Genomic DNA, 25,208 nt, shown 5'->3' with positions numbered 1-25,208 from the left:
TGCCAAAGCCACCTTTTCCACAGAGCGTAAACCCTCAGAGATACAGTAATGAGACAGGATTCTACACCGAAGAACAGGTAACCAAGCTACAGTGCTTGTGCTGTTTCGCAGTATTGGCTGCAACGCGAGAGAGTGAGTCAGAAGAGAGTTATTGATGGTGCAGAGGAGAGGAAGAAGAGTGCGTACTTGGCACAACTCTAGAAGTAGTCCAGACAGGCCCTTTTGTAGATGGAAAGATAAATGATGAAAATATTACTTTCTTGGCAGATACTGGTGCTACTCGTTCAACTGTTAGATCAGCTGATGTTAAAAATCTTCCTCTCTCGGATGACACAATCCAAGTAGTCGGAGTCTCAAACAAACAGATACAAACATATCTTACTGAACCAGTTAAAGTTAAAATAGGGAGATTTTCAGACATGCACCGCTTTGTTGTGTGCGATACCAGTCCTGTAAATTTGTTAGGAGAGATTTGTTGTGTAAAATGAATTGCACGATTTTCTGTACTCCTGATGGCATAGCTTTTGAGACTCCTGATGAGGATGTACTGTACAAAATGACCATGGCCAATCTGGAACCCGAGGTTACTGAAGCCTTTGCGGTATTTGATCCAGAAGAATTGCCTCAGGAATTGAAGAAAACTGTGAAACCCGAGGTATGGGATTTCACAGGAGAAGATATGGGGTTAATGAGAAATGTAGACCCTGTAAAGATTACTGTATAAATTGACACCCGAAATAATTGCAGGCGTCACTCCTATAATAGACAAAATGATCGAACAGGGTATTTTGAGAGAAATAATGAGTAGTAATTCACCAATCATGGGTCTGAAGAAACCTAACGGAACCTTCAGAATAGTGCAAGACCTGAGAAAAGTGAATAATATTGTTGTACCATGTTGTCCCATAGTACCAAATCCTTCAGTGATCCTATACCAGATTCCACACGATGCAGAATGGTACACGGTCATCGACCTATGTCATGCTTTCTTTTCCATCCCATTGCACCCTGACAGCCAACAGATTTTTGCGTTCCGGTTCGGCGAACGTACCTTGGCATGTTGCCGAATCACATAGGGGTATACAGAAAGTCCATCGATATTTAATCAGATTCTGAAGAAATCCCTGGAAGATCTAAAAATGCCTGAAAGCTCAGTGCTAGTTCAGTACATCGATGACCTGCTAGTGGCATCGAAATCCCGAGAAGCCTCTGTAGTAGATACAGTTGCATTGTTAAATCATTTGGCAGACGGAGGACTTAAAGTATCCCCATCAAAATTACAGTTTTGTAAAAAGGAAGTACAATACTTAGGCCATAAAATTGAGAAGGGTTTGAGGAAAGTGACTACAGACAGGATCAGAATAATAAAAGGAATGAGAGCACCGATGACTCAAAGAGAAGTGAGACTGTTCCTTGGAATGGTCGGATATTGTCGTCAGTGAATCAGCAACTTTTCACTGATTGCAAAACCCTTAGTGCGATTAACGAAAAGTGATGTGAAAGACCGTCTTGAACTGAACAAAGGCTTTTAAACAATTAAGAGACAGTTTGTGTGAAGCCACAGCTCTTGGAATGCCTGACTATGAAAAGGAGTTTGAGCTCTATTGCAGTGAGAGAGATGGATGTGCACTTTCTGTGTTAGTACAGAAACATGGAAAATTAAGATGACCTATTGCATATTTTTCGACTGTGTTGGATCCTGTAGCTGTGGCATTACCTGGTTGTTTGAAAGCAGTGGCTGCTACCTGTAAGAGCTTGGAACACAGTGAAGGAATTGTGATGGGAAATCCTGTAAGAGTGTTTGTACCACATGATGTGGCAATCCTTTTAACCGAGAGGCGCGCCCAATTTATGACGCATAGTCGTCTAACTAAATATGAGAAAGTCATTTTGGGAACAACAAATGTGAGCCTTGTGATGTGTCTCAATGTAAACCCCTCAACGTTGTTGCCCGATGCTGAAAATGTGGAAGTAAAAGATGCTGTGGATCATGACTGTTTGCAAGTGCTTGACTATTGCACCAAGCCTCGTCTGGACATAAAGGATGTGCCTCTGAAAGAAAGTGACTATGTGATGTTTGTGGATGAGTCATGTTTGCAAACAGATGAAGGGATTGCAGCATATGCAGTGTGTACTGTAGCAGATGTATTGGAAGCTTCTTGTTTGAAAGGAGTGCGATCAGCTCAAGTTGCTGAACTGTTTGCGTTAACAAGAGCGTGCAAGTTGGGAAAGAATCTGAGAGTCACTGTGATTACCGATAGCCAGTACGGCTTCGGAGTGGTGCACGAGTTGGGCAAATATGGTCCCAAAGGGGGTTCTTGACATCAAGTGGGACCCCTATAAGACATGCTGAAGTGGTCGGAAAGTTGCTTGAGGCGATACAGCTGCCTAAGCAATTAGCAGTGGTAAAGTGTGCTGGCCACTCGGAGACCGCTGACTATGTGTCGGCGGGAAACGAGTTCGCAAACAACATAACGCAATATTGTGCGCGCAATCAGAATTCGATAAACAGAAACCGGGAAAAGGAAATGAACTCATGTCCCTTACTTTTTACTAACACCGTAAATACGTGGGATGAAGTAAGACAATTACAGGATGAGGCAGGAGATGAGGAAAAGAAACAGTGGATAAAATCAGGATGCGCACCGAGAGAGTCAGACAGAGTATGGGTTTATCGGGATGGAAGACCAGTCATGCCTGATAGCATGGTCTCTACCATGGCATGGATGTACCATGGGCAAGCACATGTAGGAAGAGATGCTATGATCAGACTTTTCAAACAGACATGGTACAATGCTAAGTTTCGGCTTTGTCAAAGATGTCTCACATGTCAACAATACAATCCAGGAAGAAAGACAGTGGTGAGTTTGGGAACAATAGGACGGGAAGGAGGTCCTTTCACCAGAATGCAGATTGATTTCATTGAAATGCCCCCATGTAATAGACTACGATATGTCTTAGTAGTGGTTTGTCTGTTTTCACGATGGGTAGAAGCGTACCCAACCAGAAGGAGTGATGGGGTTACAGTAGCTAAACTCCTATTGAGAGAGTTCATTCCTAGATTCGGTTTCCCAGTTACGATCGAGTCAGATAGAGGAAAGCATTTTAAGAATCAAATCATAAAATTGATTTGTGAAGCATTGAATGTACAACAGAAACTGCATTGTGCTTACCGTCCAGAGGCTTCTGGAGTGGTGGAACAAGTGAATGGCACCATTAAAAACAGATTGGGAAAAATGTGTTTGGCCACAGGATTGAAATGGCCTGATGTCTTTCCTCTAGTGCTCTTGACTATTAGATCTATCCCTGATAGGAACACGGGACTGAGTCCTCATGAAATTATTATGGGTAGGGCGATGAGACATGTTTTAATTCCTGTCAACAAACTACTGCCTATAACTGATGACTTCGTGTTGGATTATTGCAAGGGGTTGGCTGATTCCGTTCATTCTGTGTTCCATCAGGTTGGATCGGATGCCACCACCCTTGAAAAGAAGCCAGCTCATGATTTAAGTCCAGGAGACTGGGTAAGTATTAAAGTACATAGAAGAAGAAATTGTCTGGTCCCACGTTGGGGAAACTGCGTCAAGTAATTTTGACCACGACAACAGCTGTGAAATGTGCCAGAGAAAAGAATTGGATTCATGCGAGTCATACTCTGCGAATTCCTAGTCCAGTGAATAGACCTGAATACGAATATTTTGGAGAATCCGATACCAGTTCTGAGTCGGACTCAGAAGAAACCAGAGCAAGACAAACCCCAAGAAGGGAAGATTTGGAACCAAGTGCAGAGAATTTACCATTAAGAAGGCGATTGGAGATTTCTGATACAGTTCAGAGTCAGATCCTGAACAAGAGAAAATATCAAAAAGCGTGCTGGAGCAGGTAGAGCAAAATTTTGTTTTCCCCCCTGTATTTTGCATGTAAAGACTAACTATATAACTTACTGATTATTATTTACTAACGGTGTGGTGTGTAATTATTTCAACCTTTTGCATACACAAATTATACGTGGGAAATTGCTGTTTGCATAGCAAAATAACTCAAATAACTAAAATACGTACGCATATTAATAGTAGTATATGTGGTAATAGATATCGCATGATTTGTTACTTATGTGATGTTTGCATTCCTGATTGGATCCTAAAGGTAAATATTATCACTTTAAATGTCGCTATATGCTAGGAAAATACTAATACATAAAGGGATTAGTGAGGGTATAACATTAGAATCATCATTGTATTAATTATTTTTTTGTGCTTGTTTCGCTTAAGTTAGCATTTGGGCCTACCACAAAATGGAGTCGAAAATCGAGTTCAGAAGTGGCCACCGTCTTGTGAGCGCGATACCTACTGCACAGACTCGGATGGCTCCGTGAACTTCCTAAAGACCCTAGCACCCAATGTCCTCGGTCAAGGATAGAATTTTGTTGGACTGCCAAACCCCCGGACAGTAAAAACCGGTTTAAAATGAACAATTGGATCATACAAGCAAATCTAAAAACATTGCAACATAAGGACTATGTCATTGACGGAGGTGAACCAGCAAAATCCATGAGAACTTTAATAAGTAAAATCGGACGTTTTCGATCAGCCAATCACAGACTTTCTCCGCCTAAAAATGTTTCATGTTATCCCGAAATTTATTATAAAAAGAGTAGCAGAATAGGGGGGGGTTCAATGCTGGTGGTTGCTGTTCCTTGGTGTTGTTCCGGATTGTTCCGATTTCCTGACGCCTATGCTGGCGATGACAGATGCTTGTACGATTTCTGGTCCTATGGAGGTCTTTGGGACTGTAAATTGCTGAGCAAAGAACTTCCGGACTTTGAGCTTTGGCCTGCTTTATTTGGACAATTAACGGCTAATTTGGTTATGCAGAGCTAATGAATTAGAGAAAATCCTGATAGCAAGAATAGGTAAATATAATGTCCGGTGATTTGAATTAATTGATCTAGAAATTCTAAAGTTTTTGATGAAAACAAATGCTAATATTAATTGCATCAAAATTTAGATAAACAAATATTGATTAACAGAAATTATGAGTTTGTGGTTTTCCGTTAAAGATAATAAAGGATTCTGAGTCTTAAAAAGTGTTTTAGCCGGTTCTAAATCACCATCAACCAATCCAACTAATTGGTCCGTCGACCAAGTGGGTGGAGTGCCTTGATGTTTGAGATGAGAAATCTATAGGTGGCGAATGTTAATGTATATTCTGTAAAATAACTTTTTCTTCCCTATAGGTCAAGAGGTACTCCCCCACATGTCCAGCGCGATATCATCATCCCTCCTGTGTGCAGACTCGTGAGTGGAAACGTGTGAGTGTTGGTGTTATGGGCCCCACCAATGACTGCATGTGTGAATGAGCTAGTGTGACGTTGGGTATGCTACGCAGGGAGGATAGTTATATATAAAATGTCCCTTTTTCTCTCCGGTCTCGCACTGGATCAGTTTTTCTGGTAGCAGGATGATGGTTTTATTGCATTGGTTTGGTGATTATTGCTTATTGATTTGATTATTGTTTTTTGATTTTCCTATTGATTATTGATTGTGGATGTTGGATAAGTATTGGTTTATGTATTAACACTCTATGTTGAGTCACGTTGCGTTCTATGTTATTTGATGACTTCTGGGATGTAGGAAGTCGGAAGTTTGTAATGATTCCGTAGTAGGGCAGATTGTTCGCTGCTCTCGGGAAAGACTAAATAGTTGTGCCCTGTAGGTACACGGGGGAAAACGTGTAACGATTGGAGTTGCACGACGCATTGTCTGGGATCGATTTGGTAACATCGTCGTGTGTTGCCATTAGGGATATTTTCTGTGTGAAAGAAGTGTATGGGTAGCGAAGGCCACCTGTGAAATTTGGTCTTAAGTACCAGGAGTCCAAAAGGCACTCTGATTATGCTTATCACTGGAAAGGTCAAAGGTGTTCCCTAAGCTTTTTAGAAGGATAAAGTAGAAGGAAGTGCTACTTTATTAACAAGTGTAATAATTCTGTAGTAGGGCAGACTGTTCGCTGCTCTCGGGAAAGACAGGATTCTGTGTGAATTAACTACATTTTCCGTGTGAATGTGTGTAAATGAAATAGCATTCAGGTTAATTGTGAAACTCTGGTCTTAATTCTCAGGAGCATTGGGTCTCCAATATGTGTTTTATTTCTAGAGAAACGGTTAACTAATGCTCGCTAGAAGGGTAAAGTAGAGGGAAGTGCTACTTTATCGACGGATGTAATGGTTCCGTAGTAGGGCAGACTGTTTGCTGCTCTCGGGAAAGACGGAATTCTTGTGAAAAAGGTCAAGACTATCCTTTTGTTAGTGAAATAGATAATGGTGGCATTTTTATGTCGTTACTAACAGAATTTTAGTAAAAAGTGAATGTAAAAAGGTTGCAGAAATTTGTTTGTAAAGGAGGGGTCAGCAGAAGCAGGAGTAGCGAGAAAAGTTGACGTCAGAAAGACCGCGCTAGGATTGGTTGGTCAGTAAGGGACAAAGACGCTCCGGATTGGTGTGTTAGTGTTCGCCGTGCTAGGAGTGGAGAATTACAGGGTGACGTAGATGCCCCGGATTAGTGCGTTAGTGAGAGTCGCGCTGGGATTGGAGAGTTGTAAAGGTGACATAGACGCTCCAGATTGGTGCGTTAGTGTGAGTCGTGCTACGATTGGATAAAGCAAACAAAATAGTCGTAGAAGAAATCTAGCGATACACAAAAGAGAAAATCATGTATTACGATCCACCAGAAAAAGAGAAAAAGTCCTGGTTCGGTAAAATCAAGAACTTATTTAAAAAGGACAAACCATTGTGACTAGAGAGGTACAGTTGCTTCCTCCAGCGAAATCACCTGCATCCTTTATGGTTGCGAAATATGGCTATCATACGTGTATTAGGTTAGACAGTTGGGCAAAGTCTACAAAAGATGATGGAGTTTTGGCATTTCCGGAACATGGTTCATTTAATTTAGCAGTTTTGATAAATTTGAGAGAAAGAATGATGAAACTAGAACCGAGACCTAGACAGTTTGAAGCATTGACAGAATGGGAAGATGAGATGTATGACAGAGAACGGCAATGGAGTGGCGGAAGGTACAGATATATGTTTGGCAGATCATATGGACAAGAGAATCATGATGATAGACGGAAGAGATGGCGAAGTGCAAATATGATTGATGGGTTGTTTCCTATGAGAAATGTTGAAGAGACTATTAGTAGAAAATGTACAGAAAAGAGAAATAATACAGGAGCGGAAGGTTATAAGTATGGTGGGCATGAGTCGGAGGATGATGTTCCTGAGGATATGTTTTATAAAAATCCACCCCGTATCAACCAAATTCTACATTATTGAAATCAAGTGCGCCAGTTAAAGAATCACCACAGAATATAAAATTTGAAACCGTATCACATGAGGTAGGAAGAAATAATCCTTTCAGAGAAACAGAAATTACTCAACCTAGTAAAATGGCAAATGAAAATTCAACTGAATTAGCCAGAACTACTTTAGAGTTAACTGGGAAGATTAGGGTATTAACTAAAAATATGGAAGCTGTCACTGTTCCTGTAACAATAGGACCTGTAATGCCGATTTTTGATAAACAAAAGGATAGTGAGCATTGTCTGACGATTCCTTATAACAGTAACAGAGAAAATGAAATACAAAGAAGAGATACAAGAGAAAATTCATGGAGACAAACGGTAGGAATTTCCGAACAAAGTACTCCTAAAAATTTGACAGTAAATCAGAGTCTAGCAAATAGAGCAATAATGATGACAGAGTCAGTACCAGGATCACCAAAAAGTTTAGAACAGACACAAAATGAAATGATTCCTGTAGGTCCTACTTCTGATGAATTAAGTGAATGGCTAAGTTTACAGCAAAAAGATGCTGAGCCTAGACCTTTAGGTGTGTCCAAATTAAAAATAGTGTTAGAAGAATTAATAGTAGGGACTATTCCTACGGAAAAGTTAAAAACCTATCAGGATGAAGAATTGATGTTTCTATGCAAAAGTATAATATGGAGAGTGAGAAAAGTACATGAAAGATTAGAAGAAGTAGGAAATGAAATGGGTATTGACTTCGAAAAGGTAAAGTCATTACAAAAAACATATAGAGTAGATTTTTCTGAAAAAGAAATTGAAAATGTGAATACTACAGGACGAACAACTCAGATTAAAGACTTAATTATTTTGCTAAGAAAATGGGGCGATGTAGATAAATGGAAAAGTAGATGGTTTCGAAAACGAGATGATACATCAGAGAAAACAGTTTGCAGCTTACCCAGTAAGAGAAAAAGAAAAGGTAGTAACTGAATGTCCCATGAGAGAGATTCCAGGTGGAGGCTATGTACATGTCCCCTGGACCAGACAAGATATTTTGTCATTTACCAATGATTTTCCACGACTGCGCGAGAACCCAGTGGAGTGGTATAAGCAGGTAGATAGGTTTGTAAAATTATCAAATGTTCTATGGATTGATTTGAATAGTCTATTTGACATAATTGTACCAGCAGATCTACGGACAGAATGTAAAATCACAATAAGTTGGCCTACACAAGAATACCCTAGAGATCCAAAAACAGGTGCCCCTGATCCAGAGGTAATGAGAAAATATGATAGTAATTACCTTTCTGAAAAATAAAGTACCTCCTAAAGAAACTGATTGGGTAAAGATTGATAGAACTTATCAGGAAGCGAAGGAATCTGTACACGCATATTACGACAGGTTGATTCTTGCCTTTAAACAGTATAGAGGTGATGAAAATTTTAGTGAGAAAGATTTGAGTCATTTTGTGTATCGATTTGTGCATGGGTTGCGACCTGAAGTAAGTGAAATGATTAAACAGCATACAGTAGATTGGCAAAATGAAAAGATAGATGAAGTACTGAGACATGCAAAATATTTTAGTGATGAAATTGAAGCAAAGCAGCGTAAATTAAAAGAAAAAGCCATGTGGGCTCAAGTAAAAGTGGCAGAGAGACAGGAAGCTCAATTGATTGAACAAGCAAATGGTACGGGCATGAGACAAAAACTTAATATTGGAAAAGGGAAAGGACAAATTAATATAGATGAAGCCAAAAAGAAATGGCCATGTCATAATTGCGGAAGAATAGGGCATTGGAAAACCGAGTGTAAATTTCCCCCAAGTGCTAATGGTGATAATGCATCATTGAATTCACAGGTGCAGAATGAGGTGAGTTGTCAATGGCAGCGACAGCAGCAGGTTGTTCCCCAACAGAATCAGGCGCCAAAACCGCCTTTTCCACAGAGCGTAAATCCTCAGAAGTACAGTAATGAGACAGGATTCTACAACGAAGAACAGGTAACTAAGCTGCAGCGCGCTAGTGCTGTTTCGCAGTATTGGCTAAAACGCGATGAGAGTGAGTCAGAAGAAAGTTATTGACGGTGCCGAGGGGAGGAAGAGGAGTGCGTACTTGGCGAAACTCTAGAAGTAGACCAGACAAGCCCCTTTGTGGATGGAAAGGTAAATCACGAAAACATTACTTTCCTAGTAGATACTGGTGCTACTCGTTCAACTGTTAGGTCAGCTGATGTTAAAAATCTTCCTCTCTCTGACAAAACAATCCAAGTAGTTGGAGTATCCAACAGACAGATTAAAACGTATCTCACTGAACCAGTTAAAGTTAACATAGGGAAATTTTCTGAAATGCACCGTTTTGTCGTGTGCGATTCAAGCCCTATAAATTTGTTAGGGAGAGATTTGCTGTGCAAAATGAATTGCACAATATTTTGTACTCCAGATGGTGTAGCATTTGAGACTCCAGATGAGGATGTACTGTATAAAATGACTATGGCTAATATGGAACCTGAAATTACCGAGGCATTTGCTGTATTTGACCCAGAAGAGTTGCCTCAAGAATTGAAAAAGACAGTAAAGACAGAGGTATGGGATTTCACAGGAGAAGATGTGGGATTGATGAAAAATGTAGATCCCGTAAAAGTTGCTGTAAAGGAAGGAGTAAGTTACCCAAATATTCCGCAGCACAAATTGACACCAGAGATAATTGCAGGATTATAGAATAGTGCAAGACCTGAGAAAAATAAATAAAATCGTTGTATCATGTTGTCCCATTGTACCAAATCCATCTGCGATTTTGTATCAGATTCCTCACGATGCGGAATAGTATACAGTGATTGATTTGTGTCATGCTTTCTTTTCCATTCCATTGCACCCTGATAGCCAACAGATTTTTGCGTTCCGGTTTGGCGAACGTATTTTGGCATGATGCCGAATCCCACAGGGGTACACAGAGAGTCCCTCAATATTCAATCAGATATTGAAAAAGTCTCTAGAAGATTTAAAAATGCCCGAAAATTTGGTTCTGGTCCAATATATAGATGACCTGCTTGTGGCATCGAGAACTCGAGAAGCTTGTGTAGTGGATACCATTGCATTGCTGAATCATTTGGCAGATGGAGACTTAAAGTATCCCCATCGAAATTGCAATTCTGTCAAAAAGAAGTACAATATTTAGGCCACAAAATTGAAAAAGGGCTGAGAAAAGTAACTGCAGACAGGATCAAGATAATAAAAGGAATGAGAGCCCCAAAGACACAAAGAAAAGTGAGAATGTTTCTTGGAATGATTGGATATTGTCGTCAGTGGATAAGTAACTTTTCCTTGATTGCAAAACATTTGGTACGTTTGACAAGGAGTGATGTAAAAGATCCCATTGAATTAAATAAAGAAGAGTTGACGGCCTTTAAACAATTGAGCACCAGCACTTGGCATGCCTGGCTATGAGAAAGAATTTTAACTCTATTGCAGCGAAAGAAATAGATGTGCACTTTCTGTGTTAATACAAAAACATGGAAAACTGAGGAGACCAATTGCATATTTTTCAGCTATATTAGACCCTGTAGCTGTAGCATTGCCTGGTTGTTTGAAAGCTGTAGCATCCACTTGTAAGAGTCTAGAACAGAGTGAAGGAATTGTGATGGGATATCCTGTGAGAGTGTTTGTACCTCATGACGCATAGTCGTCTGACTAAATATGAGAAAGTCACCCTAGGTGCAACCAATGTGAGCCTTGTGAGATGTCTGAATGTGAATCCTTCAACGTTACTGCCTGATGCTGAGAATGTGGAAGTCAGAGACGATGTGGATCTTGACTGTTTGGAAGTGCTTGATTTTTGTACCAAACCACGTCCCGATATAAAAGATGTATCTTTGACAGAAAGTGACTACGTGATGTTCGTGGATGGATCATGCTTGAGAATGGATGAGGGAGTTCTGAGTGCAGCGTATGCAGTATGTACGGTAGCAGCTTTATTGGAAGTATCTTGCCTGAAAGGAGTAAAATCAGCCCAGGTTGCTGAACTTTTTGCATTAATAAGAGCATGTAAGTTGGGAAAGAATGTGAGAGTGACTGTGATAACCGATAGTCAATATGGCTTCGGTGTAGTGCTTGACTTTGGGCAAATATGGTCCCAAAGAGGGTTTTTGACATCGAGTGGAACTCCTATAAGGAATGCCGAAGTGGTTGGAAAATTGCTTGAGGCGATACAGCTGCCTAGGCAGTTAGCTGTTGTGAAATGTGCGGCCCACTCGAAGTCAAATGACTACATTTCAGCTGGCAACCAGTTTGCCAATGATATGGCTCAATATTGCGCTCGTAATCAGAACTCTGTGAATCGGGAAAGAGAAAGAGAAATGAATTCATGTCCCTTGTTGTTTACTAACACTGTGAATACATGGGAATAAGTGAGGCAGTTGCAGGAAGAAGCAGGAGATGAGGAAATGAGACAGTGGGTAAAATCAGGATGTGCACCACGGGAAACAGTTCATGTGTGGGTTTATCGGGATGGAAGACCAGTTATGCCTGATAGCATGGTTTCTGCCATTGCACGGATGTATCATGGACAAGCACATGTAGGAAGAGATGCTATGATCAGACTTTTCAAACAGACATGGTATAATGCAAAATTTAGACTTGTAGCTGAAAGCCTTTGTCTAAGATGTCTTAAATGTCAGCAGTTCAATCCTGGAAGAAAAACAGAGGTAAGTCTGGGAACGATAGGTCGAGAAGGAGGGCCTTCCACCAGAATGCAGAGTGACTTCATTGAAATGCCCCCCTTTAACAGGTTGAGGGATGTTCTAGTGATGGTTTGTCTGTTCTCCCGATGGGTGGAAGCATACCCAACGAGAAGAAGTGATGGAATTACAGTAGCCAAGCTATTATTGAGAGAGTTTATTCCTAGGTTTGGTTTTCCAGTTACGATTGAGTCAGATAGAGGAAAACATTTCCATAATGAAATCATGAAATTAATTTGTGAAGCATTGAATGTACAACAGAAACTACATTGTGCCTATCGCCCAGAGGCTTCTGGTGTGGTGGAACAAGTAAATGGCACCAGTAAAAACAGACTCGGAAAAATGTGTTTAACCACAGGTTTGAAATGGCCTGATGTCTTGCCTCTGGTACTCATGACTATTAGATCTATTCCAGATAGGAATACAGGTTTGAGTCCCCATGAAATTGTCATGGGAAGAGCAATGCGACATGTTTTCATACCAGTCAACAAGCTATTGCCTATATCTGATGACTTGGTGTTGGATTATTGAAAGGGTTTGGCTGATTCCGTTCATTCTGTGTTCCATCAGGTTGGATCGGATGCCACCACTCTTGAAAAGAAGCCAGCTCATGATTTGAGCCCAGGAGACTGGGTGAGAATAAAAGTGCACAGAAGACGAAACTGTTTGGTCCCACGTTGGGGAAAACCACGTCAGGTGGTTCTGACCACGACAACAGCTGTAAAATGTGCAGGAGTAAAGAACTGGATTCATGCTAGTCACACCTTACGAATTCCAAATCCAGTGGATAACAAGGAAGGAGAATACTTTGAAGAATCAGATACAAGTTCTGAATCAGATACTGAAGAAATAAAAACAAGACAAACTACTGAAAGGTGGGAGTTAGAACCAAGTCCAGTTATTGCACCAGAGAATCTTCCTTTAAGAAGAAAATTGCATATTTCTGACACCAGCTCAGAATCAGACACTGAACCAGTACAAGCACACAAGAGTGAAAATAAAAACAGTGAAGAGACTGTCAAAGATATTCTTGATAAAGAAGTCTCGAATGAAAATTCGAGAGAAATTCCAACTGAAATAACAAAATTAGATGGTAAGGTACCAGATACAAAGAGTGAGGGAAAGATTTTTGCGGAAGACCCCGAGGAGTTGTAGGGAAACCACACATCCAGGTAGAAGAAGGGACAGTAAGTCAGCAGGAAGATTGTGTGGAAGGACCACGAGGAGGGACAGAAGAAGGTAAGAAAAAGGAAGTGCTGGAAAGAAAGCCTACTGAAAGTAAAGGTCAAGTTGGAACTGAATCGGAGGACAGTGATGAAGAAGTACCAGAAGGTCGAGTCCTGAGAAAAAGAGCATGGAGAACTGAGAGAAATGAAAAAGGAAGTAAGTTGAAAAGGCCAGCAAGGGATGAAATTTGGCCAAACAGGATAAAGAGATTAAGATACAGATTGACACGAGTAAATTCATCTAGAGCTGAACAGGTGAATGAAGTGTCTAGCCAAGAGAAATCCAAAGACGTGGAACAAACACCAACAGAAGAAAGTAAGAGAACGAGAAAACCTAACCAGAAGTATAAGTCACCAGATTGGTCATATGTGGCACTGCCTAAAGTAAAAGAAGAGGCAGACAGTCAAGGGAATCTAGAGGTGACTGTACCAGAAGTGGTTGAGGAAGACGAAGAATCGGTAATCCTGAGAGTTATCTTGTCCGACATCGGAGAAGAGACGGATGTTCAGGAAATTCTGTATCAAGATTGTGAAAGAAAAGTGAAAGACGATCAAATGCCAAACTGAAGAGACCAAAAGTGCTCTAAATGAAGAAACAATAATTTACCGGAAAAGACACAATCTGAAAGAACCAAGTAGGTGCTTAGAGCCTTGGGTTAGACAAAACTAGTTGTGAAGTAGAAGAGGCTAGGTCAAAAGACACTGATCATTTTTCGAAATGGCAAACATAGAAAGTAGAAAATCTAAATGTGTGTTCCTTAGAAGATGGTTCAAAATGTGTTGTTGTTGTACAGGATTACTAATGCTTCTGTGGAGTGCGTTAGCTTTAATGGTTTCATTTAAGGTTACATTAGAAACAATAGAAGGACATAGCGAAAATAAGACTAATGTAGAAAAGATTCAAAAGATTTATCCAACTAAAATAGATAGAAATTATTTACATAAAGATAGGTCCATAACTGATTTTTCTAACAATGTTTTTTCAAAATTACTATACGAATATGTGAAGACAATGGACGTGAGGGATTGTTACGTCTGCATGCAGTTGCCTGCATCAGTATCTGAGGGAGTGACATATCATCACCTCCCTGTGACATATGGAATAACCTGTAGTGTATTAGCAAGTTTGTTTTACAAAATAGGGAGACTAGAATAATACTTTTCAGATGTAGATAACATATTTTCACAAGTACCTGTAGTCAATAAGCTGAATAAAGTAAAACATGCTAAAGTATTGGGTGAATTTTTCTTAGAAACCAAAGAATTAACATTAGAGTCAATATTTAGAAACAATCTAACTTGTAGTTTAAAGAAGGAGGAGAAAACTTTCTTAGATATGGTAGAAGAAAGGAGATTGAAAATGCAAAAGAAGGTACCTGAGGGAAAAGAAGAAAAGACAGTCTGGGATGTTGAAAGAGAAAAACATTTGAAAGGAGAAGCTAGTCCAACAATGGCTTTAGATTGGCCTCAGAAAGGGAAGTTGTGTATTAAAAGGAATCAAACTGCATATGATAATTACTCTGTAGGCACAAGTGATTGCCGTGATACTTAATAGAATCATGGGTGGATTGGTATTTAAAGGAGGAAATTATCCTGTTTTTCCTGGATTATATTTTATCTGCGGGAACAAAGCATATTATCGATTGCCAGATCACTGGTATGGCACATGTTATCTAGGCCTGGTTTTCCCAAAGATATTTCATGTGGGAAGAGGAAAAGATGGTGCACATGAGATAGGTAGACAACTAACACGTAGGAGAAGAGAATCTTGGTCAAAAATTGTAGGAGACATTTTTGGAGTGTTGATACCAGCAGTGGGAATATCTCTGAATGCACATAAAATTAGAAAATTATCAACAGTAGTGGATCGCTTGTCAACAAGCACCGCTGGAGGATTTTTATTGGTAAACACTGAAATGGTTGCCATGCGAGCCATGGTAATGCAAAATCGACTTGCCCTTGATATAATTTTGGCAAAAGAGGGTGGAGTCTATGGAATGCTGAAAGTTCAACATTGTTGTACTTACATTCCTGACGAAAGTCAAGATTTGAAGACGTATATTAAGAATATAACTGATTTGCATGAGGAAATTGTTCCACTGGAGGCTGAAGGTATTTGGGAAATGATTGGGAAAAAGGTTTCTACTATTAAGGACTTGTTATTAAAACTAGGTAGTACTCTTATTGGTAAAATATTATTTCCTGTAACGTGTGATTATTTTAGTATTAATTCTAAGATTAGGATGTCTATGTAGCAAAAGAAGAAAATTACGAAATAACATAAAAAGAGAAACTGTAAAGAAAAGAGAGAAAGAAAGAAAAGAAAGAGAATTTGAAGAAGTAGAATTAGAAGAGTGGAAAGACAATATGTACAGAAAAACAAGAGAAGAAGAGACAGGTGAAACAGCAATGTGATCTAATAAAATGTTAAGAGAACTGAATTCATTTCCATTTACTAAATTTTTCCAAATGTAAAGATTATGTGGTGATGTTAAAAAAATCGCCAAAGGGGAGATTGATGGAGCAGGTAGAGCAAAATGCTGTATACCCCCTCTATTTTGCATTTAAAGACGAACTATATAACTTACTGATTATAATTTACTAACGGTGTGGTGTGTAATTAATTCAACCTTTTGCATACACAAATTATACTTGGGAAATTGCTGTTTGCATGGCAAAATAACTCAAATAACTAAAATACGTACGCATATTAATAGTAGTATATGTGGTAATAGATATTGCATGATTTATGTTACTTATGTGATGTTTGCATTCCTGATTGGATCCTAAAGGTAAATATTATCGCTTTAAATGTCTCTATATGCTAGAAAAATACTAATACATAAAGGGATTAGTGAGGGTATAACATTAGAATCATCATTTCTATGTATTAATTATTCTTTTGTGTTTGTTTTGCTTAAGTTAGCATTTGGACCTACCACAAAATGGAGTCGAAAATCGAGTTCAGAAGTGGCCACCGTCTCGTGAGTGCGATACCTACTGCGCAGACTCGGATGGCTCCATGAACTTCCTAAAGACCCGAGCACCCAATGTCCTCGGTCAAGGATAGGATTTTGGTGGACTGCCAAACCCCCGGACAGTAAAACCCGGTTTAAAATGAACATTTGGATCATACAAGCAAACCTAAAAACATTGTAACATAAGGACTATGTCATCGACGGAAGTTAACCAGCAAAATCCATGAGAACTTTAATAAGTAAAATCAGATGTTCGATCAGCCAATCACAGACTTTCTCTGCCTAAATTTTTTTCATGTTATCCTGAAATGTATTATAAAAAGAGTAGTAGAATAGGGGGGGGGGTTCGATGCTGGTGGTTGCTGTTCCTTGGTGTTATTCCAGATTGTTCCGATTTCCTGACGCCTATGCTGGCGATGACATATGCTTGTACGATTTCTGGTCCTATGGAGATCTTTGGGACTGTAATGTGCTGAGCAAAAAACTTTCAGACTTTGAGCTTTGGCCTGCTTTATTTGGACAATTAACGGCTAATTCGGTTATGCAAAGCCAATGAATTAGAGAAAATACAAATAGCAAGAATAAGTAAATATAATGTCCGGTGATTTGAATTAATTGATCTAGAAATTCTAAAACTTTTGATGAAAACAAATGCTAATATTAATTGCATCAAAATTTAGATAAACAAATATTGATTAACAGAAATTATGAGTTTGTGGTTTTCCGTTAAAGAGAATAAAGGATTCTGAGTCTTAAAATGTGTTTTAGCTGGTTCTAAATCACCATCAACCAATCCAACTAATTGGTCCGTCGACCAAGTGGGTGGAGTGCCTTGATGTTTGAGATGAGGAATCTATAGGTGGTGAATGTTAATGTATATTCTGTAAAATAACTTTTTCTTCCCTATAGGTCATAAGGTACCCCCCCACATGTCCAGCGCGATATCATCATCCCTCCTGTGTGCAGACTCGTGAGTGGAAACGTGTGAGTGTTGGTGTTATGGGCCCCACCAATGACTGCATGTGTGAATGAGCTAGTGTGACGCTGGGTTTGCGATGCAGGGAGGATAGTTATATATAAAATTTCCCTTTTTCTCTCCGGTCTCGCGCTGGATCAAGCGTAAAGGAGAATATTGAAGAGACTGTTAAGGAAATTCTTGAGAAGGAAGCTCCAAGTGCAAATACAAGAGAAATTCCACCTGAGATCGTAGAAGCAGAAGGTGAGGAAATAGATACAGAGAGTGAGGGTAAGATTGTTGCAGAAGAACCCAGAGGAGGTGTAGGGAAACCATACATTCAGGTAGAAGAAGGGACAGTTAGTCAGCAGGAAGATTGCGAGGAGGGACAAAATTAGAAAGAGAACAGGAAGTTGTGGAAGGAGAATCTACAGAAGGTAAAAGTCAAGTTGAGACCGAATCTGAGGATAGTGAAGGAGAAGTACGAGAAGGGCGAGTCCTAAGAAAGAGAGCTCGGAAAACCGAAAGAGGTGAAGAGGGAAATAAGTTGAAAAGGCCAGCGAAGGAGGAAATTGGGCCAAATAAGGTAAAACGACTGATGTATCGATTGACACGAGTGAAGTCATCTAAAGCAGAACAAGTGAATGAGGTGTCTAGCCAAGAAAACTCAAAAGACCCTGATCAGACACACCTGGAGAAGGGAAAACGAATTAAGAAACCCAACCAGAGGTATAAGTCGCCGGAATGGACATACGTGGCACTTCCTGAAGTACAAGAGGAAGCAGACAGCCAAGAAAGTCTAGGAGTGACTGTACCGGAAGTGGTTGAGGGGGAAGAAGATTCGGAAATCCTGAGAGTTATCTTGTCCGATATTGGAGAAGAGACGGATGTTCAGGAAATTCTGAACCAAGATTGCGAAAACAAAGTGAAGGACGATCAAATGCCAGGCTGAAGTGACAAGGGAAATTTAACGAGAAATGTAATTATTAGATAAGACATTAACTGGAAGGAACCAAGTAGGCGCTCAGAGCCTTGGGTTTAGCAAAAAACTAGTTGTGAGTGGACAAGGCCAAGTCAAAAGACACTAATCATTTCCGAAATTGCAAACACAGAAGGTAGAAAATCTACATGTATGTTCCTTCGAAGATGGTGCAAAGTGTGTTGTTGTTGTACAGGATTACTAATGCTTCTATGGAGTGTATTAGCTTTAATAGTTTCATTTAAAGTAACATTTGAAACGATAGAGGATCATACCGAGAATAAGACTAATGTAGAAAAGATTCATGATACTCATAAAACTAGATTGATAGATAGAACTGATTTACATAAGGATAGGTCCATAACTGATTTTTCTAACAACGTTTTTTCGAAGTTATTGTATGAATATGTAAAAACTATGGACGTTAGAGACTGTTATGTTTGTATGCAGTTACCTGCATCAGTGTCAGAATGTGTTACATATCACCACCTTCCTGTGACTTATGGAATAACATGTAGTGTGCTAGCAAGTTTGTTTTATAAGACAGGGAAAGTGGAGTATTTTTTCTCCAACGTAGATAACATTTTTTCACAAGTACCTGTCGTTCCTGAATTGAATAAGATAAAACCAGGTAAAGTTTTAGGTGAATATATTTCTTAGAAACTAGAGAATTGACTTTCAAGGCAGTGTTTAAAAACAATCTTACTTGTAGTCTAAAGAAGGAAGAAAATACCTTTTTGGACATGGTGGAAGAAAGGAGAATTAAGATGCAAAGAAAGATACCTGAGGGAAAAGGAGAGAAGACTGTTTGGGACGTAGAAAGAGAAAAACTTTTGAAGGGAGAAACCAGTTCAGCTATGGCTTTAGATTGGCCTCAGAAAGGGAAATTGTGCATCCGAAGAAATGAAACTGTGTATGATAACTATTTTATAGGTGCGAGTGAGTGCCATGATACATATAGAATCATGGGAGGATGGGGATTTAAAGGGGGAAACGATCCGGTATTCCCTGGGTTATATTTTATCTGTGGGAACAAAGCTTATTATCGGTTACCGGACCATTGGTATGGCACATGTTACCTAGGCCTGGTCTTCCCAAAGATATTTCATGTGGGAAGGGGAAAAGATGGTGCGCATGAGATAGGTAGACAACTAATACGTAGAAGGAGGGAAAGTTGGTCAGAACTTGGAGGGGATATTTTTGGAGCACTGATACCAGCCGTTGGAATATCTCTGAATGCACATAAAATCAGAAAATTATCTACAGTAGTGGATCGTTTATCGACAAGCACCACTGGAGGGTTTTTATTGGTAAATACCGAAATGGTTGCCATGAGAGCCATGGTGATGCAAAATTGACTTGCCCTTGATATTATTTTGGCTAAAGAGGGAGGAGTTTGTGAAATGCTGAAGTTGCAACATTGTTGTACTTATGTTCCTGACGAAAGTCACGATTTAAAAACATATATTAAGAATATAACGGACTTGCAGTCAGGATGTTGTTCCATTTGGGGTTGAAAGTGTTTGGGAGAAAATTGGTAAAGGGTTTCTACTATTAAGAACTTCTTAGTTAAATTAGGCAGTACATTTATAGGCAAGATTCTAATTCCAGTGACGTGTGTGGTAATACTAGTATTAATATTGAGATTAGGTTGTGAATGTATAAAAAGAAGAAAATTACAAAATAAAATAAAAAGAGAAGTAACCAGAAAGAGAGAAAAGGAAAGAAAGGAAAGAAAAAGGGGAGATATAGAACTGGAAGAATGGAAAGAAAGTATGTATAAGAAGGCAAAAGAGGATGAGATGGGAGAAACGGTGATGTAACATAACATGTTGTAAGGGAACTGAGGCATCATTTCCATAAAAATTTAAATTGAAATTTAGGGGGATTTGTGGTGCTATTAAAAATCACCAAAGGGGGGATTGGTGGAGCAGGTAAAACAAAATGTTGTATACCTTCTCTATTTTGCATGAAAATACTAATGATGTAACTTTCTAATTACTAAAGTATATTAATTGTGTGCCGTGGTTTAATTAACCAACCATACACCTTAATAAACACAAATTACACGCGGGACTAAAATGCACATTGCATGGCAAATAACCTTAATGAATAACTGTGGTACGCATATTAACGGCAGATTGTGTTGATATAGAAAAATGCATGGTTATATTGCTTTTTGTGATATTTGCGTTCCTGCTAGGACATATATATCTTTATTCCCTGGATTTTTGTCACTTTCGCTGTTGCCCAGAAGACAGCTCCCGCCCACTATGCCACGACTGCCATGGGACGCCAGCGTCTGAGGTGGCCTACTCCTGGCATATCCTTCACCAGAGTGTGGTGTTCCATTACTGCAAAGGTGATGCTGGTGAATTAGTTCCCACTTCATAACATTGCTTGATAAGTATGAACTACTTCCACAGATAGCTAATCCCCTCAATTGTTGGTATAATCATTAACAGGACAGGTGTGCATGCTATGCTAACGTTTTCCTAAATGCTCTTTTGGGCGGGTTTAACTCGGTACTAAGGGGCATATTAACAAGCCAGGCGATTAAATTATCGCCGCTTTAGCGGCAGAAAACTGCCGCTAAAACGGCGATAATGGGCTTGATAATATGCTCTATGGAATTCCAATTGAAACCCATGTTAGATGTGAAGGACGTCTAACATGGGCTTCAATTGGAATTCCATAGAGCATATTATCAAGCCCATTATCGCCGTTTTAGCGACAGTTTTCTGACGCTAAAGCGGCGATAATTTTATCGCCTGGCTTGTTAATATGCCCCTATAAGTGGGCGAACGCTCGCTCTAGACGGCCTTCTGTGTACAGTTAAGGTCATACCACATACCGTCCAGCCCTGGTAATATGTGTGCTTGAATTTACAGCTGGTGGTCGCCAGGCCAAAAGCGGGTTGCCACTCGCGCTCGGCTAGATGCTGTGGGGCTCATTTATGAGCCCCTGCGTCACTTTTGCGCCACAGGTGCGTCACTTTTTGTGACGCACCAGTGGCGTAAAACATGCACCATGTTGCGCCATATTTATGAAGTGACGCATCTAGGTAGATGCGTCACTTCGTAAACCCCTGCGCTACATTATACCTGCGCCAGGTATAATGTATGCAGGGTGGGCGTACCCCCGCAAGAAAGGGTCGTAGGAGTGGCGCTGCAAAATCTATGAGATTTCGCTGCGCCACTTCTAGGACGCCAATGCGTCAAAACCTTACGCCTGCCTCATGGCAGGCGTAAGGGTGACGCAGGCCCTTTCACATGGGGCTTGCCCCATGTGAAAGGAACATTGCTGGAGTTGCGTCAGGCTTCCGACACAACTCCAGCAATGCGCCACTTTTTGCGCCGACAGATACGTCAGTTATACTGACGTATCTGTCCTTCCTTGCGACATGATGCGTCATATTATAAATATGACGCATCATTGGTGTCGCAAAGAGGGCGCACTGAGAAGTGACGCATCGCTGCTTTCACGCAGCGATGCGTCACTTCTCATAAATGAGGCCCTGTGTGCCCTTGCGGGCTCTCAGTTGTTAACCAAGCCCCGCTTGAGGGCGGGCACAATATGCGGGGAAAAGCAAAGCACATTAACATGTCCATGCAAGGTTTCCAATGTACGTCATGAATCATAACATAGAACTCCAGGGCAGTTGAGTTCAGGGCATGAAAAGTCTATTGACAGACACCATTCTGGGGTTAAAACCTAAAATGACAGAGTGCAGAAAACTGTGTGACATATTTTAAAAAATGTGTTTTTAGAAGTCATTTTGTTAAATGGGTAAGTGTTAGGGTCCATTCATATTAAGCACCAATAGCACCAGAGTGAGGGAAAAGATATGTCTTAAAGTTCCAAGATTCAAATTTAAACAAAATTGTATTAGCTGATAAAAAAATTCAGTATATCCTAGGATGTGTAAATGAACTAGCAAAAGATGAAGTTAGAAGTTAGTGAGATGCATGTAATTCCAGAACTTAGGTGTCTCTCAAAATATACAACCTAATTTCTTGGCAAGAACATGAATAAAGGTTTGATATTTTGCATGTGTGGCAATTTTCTGGGCTGCTTAAAAGATTGCTCAGAAACAATGATGTGTCAAAAACTGCAGTTACACGTGGCCAGTTGCTGCAGAAATGGTGGTATTGTGGAAACAAGTATTGCACACAAATTAGAGAATTCACACAATAGTTTGTCCTGTCTTGTACAGTCAAGGGAATGGCCATGTGGAATTTGTGGATCATTTCATCAGTTATGGAAATGTTGGGGTTTTTACTAACAATAATACATTTTACAGGTATTTTAAACTAAAGGTGCAATTTGGAATGCTTGGTGTTAGTCCTAAAGGGTCCAGAGGAAAACTGTTGTGTTAGAATAGAATGGTATTTTGAGATCAACATCGAATCTAAAGATGGATAAACTATAGTGAAGGTATACATCTATGGCGACGCAATAGCTTCCAATAATATAATCTTTCCAGAGAACCTGAACTGTGATGATGAAGAGGCTACAACATTTTTTTTCCTGGGGTATGGAAATTCACACTAACGTGTTTAAATGTAAGACTTGATCTACACTGAGGGCCTCTTTTATGAAAACTGTCGCATCACTGTGACTAAACAGCGATTCAACAGTTTTCACTGCGCCCTCCATGCGACACGATATTTAATGCACGGCATTCCATGTCTCAAGGAATGACAGATATGACAGGAATACTGATGTATATGTCGGCACAAAATTCATGCATTGATGGAGTTGTGTTGCAAGCATGACGCAACTCCAGCAATGCATGAGGCAGGCCTATACAAATAGCACTGCATCGCCCATACGCCTGCTATGAGACAGGCATAAGGTTTTGACGCAGTGACATCCTAGAAGTGAAATCTGATGGATTTCACTGCGCCACTCCAACTAGGCTTTGTTGCGTGGAAACGCCCACCTTGCATACAATATACCTGACGCCGGTATAATATGGCGCTGGGCTTTACAAGGAGACGCATCTGCCTAGATGGGTCACCTTGTAAATACGGTGCAACGTGGAGCATTATTTACGCTGCGAGTACGTCAAGAAAATGAAGCCCCAGCGGCGTAAAACTGTTGCAAGGGGCTCATAAATAAGGCCCTGCGTGTGCCTAAAGTAAGAAATAGTCTTACTACATTAAACAAGGCAGTTTTAGATGAACCTACGTACTGAGGGAAATACAGTGCTTAATTTGTAAAATATTAAGTGCTAGGGCTCTGACCAGAAGGCCACTGCAGCTTGCACCACCCATCGCCCTAGCCATTGCTGCCAAAACAACTACAAACTATCTCTCTTGCATGTAAGTGCAACAGTTCAGATTATTCCAGGTCCCCAAAGCTAAAGGAATGGCTGGGGAGGCAGGTATTAGCAATTTTTGTATGTATATTGTTTTCCTAAACTACTGTTATACTGCTCATCTCTAAATTACATGAGGCAGACTGCCTTAATTGTGGTGTTGACAATTAGGTGCTGGTGCCGAGCACCGGAAATCAATGCCGAGCACCGGAAACCAATTAAGTGCCGGTGCTCAGCACCGGAACGCAAAGGCTCAAATTAAGCACTGGGGAAATATCAGTTGGCTCGATCCTACCTTCATGGCCAGTAGGCTCAATGGAAATATTATAGTTTGCTTAGATCTTAGGAGTCTACACAAATGTCTGACAGTACATAGATTGCCTTTCCTAACACCAACAAATGATTGCCCTTCTTGAGAGATGATAGTGTTTTCCAACTCTTGGTTTGGTATCAACATATAATAAAGTTAGTTAGAAAGTTAAGAGATTAATCGGCATTAGTCACTACTAAAGGTGCATTTCGGTTTCTTGGAATGACGTTTGGCCTAGCTTTACCTGCAGCTACTTTTCAAAGAGTGATGTTTGGACTTTTGGGGAAATCCTTCAAATGATTTCTTTAGAGAAGGCCGTCTTTGGATTTAGGGGGTTTTGCAGGAGCTTGACAGAGGCCCAAAGGTGTTATTTAGAATTTTTCAAAAGAATGAGTTGACTTTCAAGGAGAACACATTCAAATTTAGGCGCAGATCACTTGAATATTTGGGGTATGAAATTAATAGGTGGGATTCTGCTGAAAAAGAACCTGATGAAACTATTATTAGGCCATCAGAACCATATAATAAAGAACTACTTGTTTCAGAAATCTCATGTTCATCAGCATTTTATTAAAATGTTATTTGCAACTATGACGAGTGTATTAAGGAAAGAGGTGCAGTTCACATAGTCATCAAAATGTTCAAGGGAATTACTGAAGGTAAAAGAGTGCAACAGTTACACTCTCAATATAGAATGCTTTGATCATTGATCACAATGGATGTCAGTTAGTTTGTATTGTGTAGGTGATGTGCTCATGCACAGGAAGACACATTTACTAGCCACGATTGTTTTGCATCAAGGGCTTTGTTTGGGATAAAGTAAAATACTCACTCATAAAAAAATATCAAGGGAGTAATATGTAGGCCTGGGCGAAGCACTACGCTACGCTCGCGTAGTTTGCGAAGTTCGCGCTACTTCGCACTACGCGAACTGCACGTAGCACAGTGCGAACACGCGTAGCGTAGTGTTGCGTAGTGCTGCGGTAATTTTTTGCTTGCTCGCGGTCCTCAACGTCAAGTTGGCGACCGCGAGCAAGCAAAATGACATCCTGGCGAGACTTTTTCCTTGTTCGCGATCGCGAGCATGGAAAATAAACCTCCCGGCGAGATTCCCAACGCGAGAAGGTCAGGTTTCTCATTGCGAGGGGTCGCGTATGCTCGTGACCGCTCGCGATGAGAAACTACCAGTTCGCGTTGAGAAAGCTGCAGCTCGAGTAAAAATCTACTCGAGCAGCAGAAAACTACAGCTCGCACTGTGCAAGATGCCATTTTCAATGATTGCACAGTGCCGGTTGCTTGTCCGCACTGTGCAATCATTGAAAACAACATCTTGCACAGTGCGAACATGTTACTTCGCAGTTCGCGAAGTGCTACGCGTAGCTCGCGTAGTGCGAACTTCA

Source organism: Triturus cristatus, chromosome 3_1, assembly GCF_964204655.1.
Source record: "Triturus cristatus chromosome 3_1, aTriCri1.1, whole genome shotgun sequence".
NCBI lineage: Eukaryota > Metazoa > Chordata > Amphibia > Caudata > Salamandridae > Triturus > Triturus cristatus.
The sequence above is the reverse complement of the archived record's forward strand: the minus strand, read 5'-3'. Positions refer to the sequence as shown.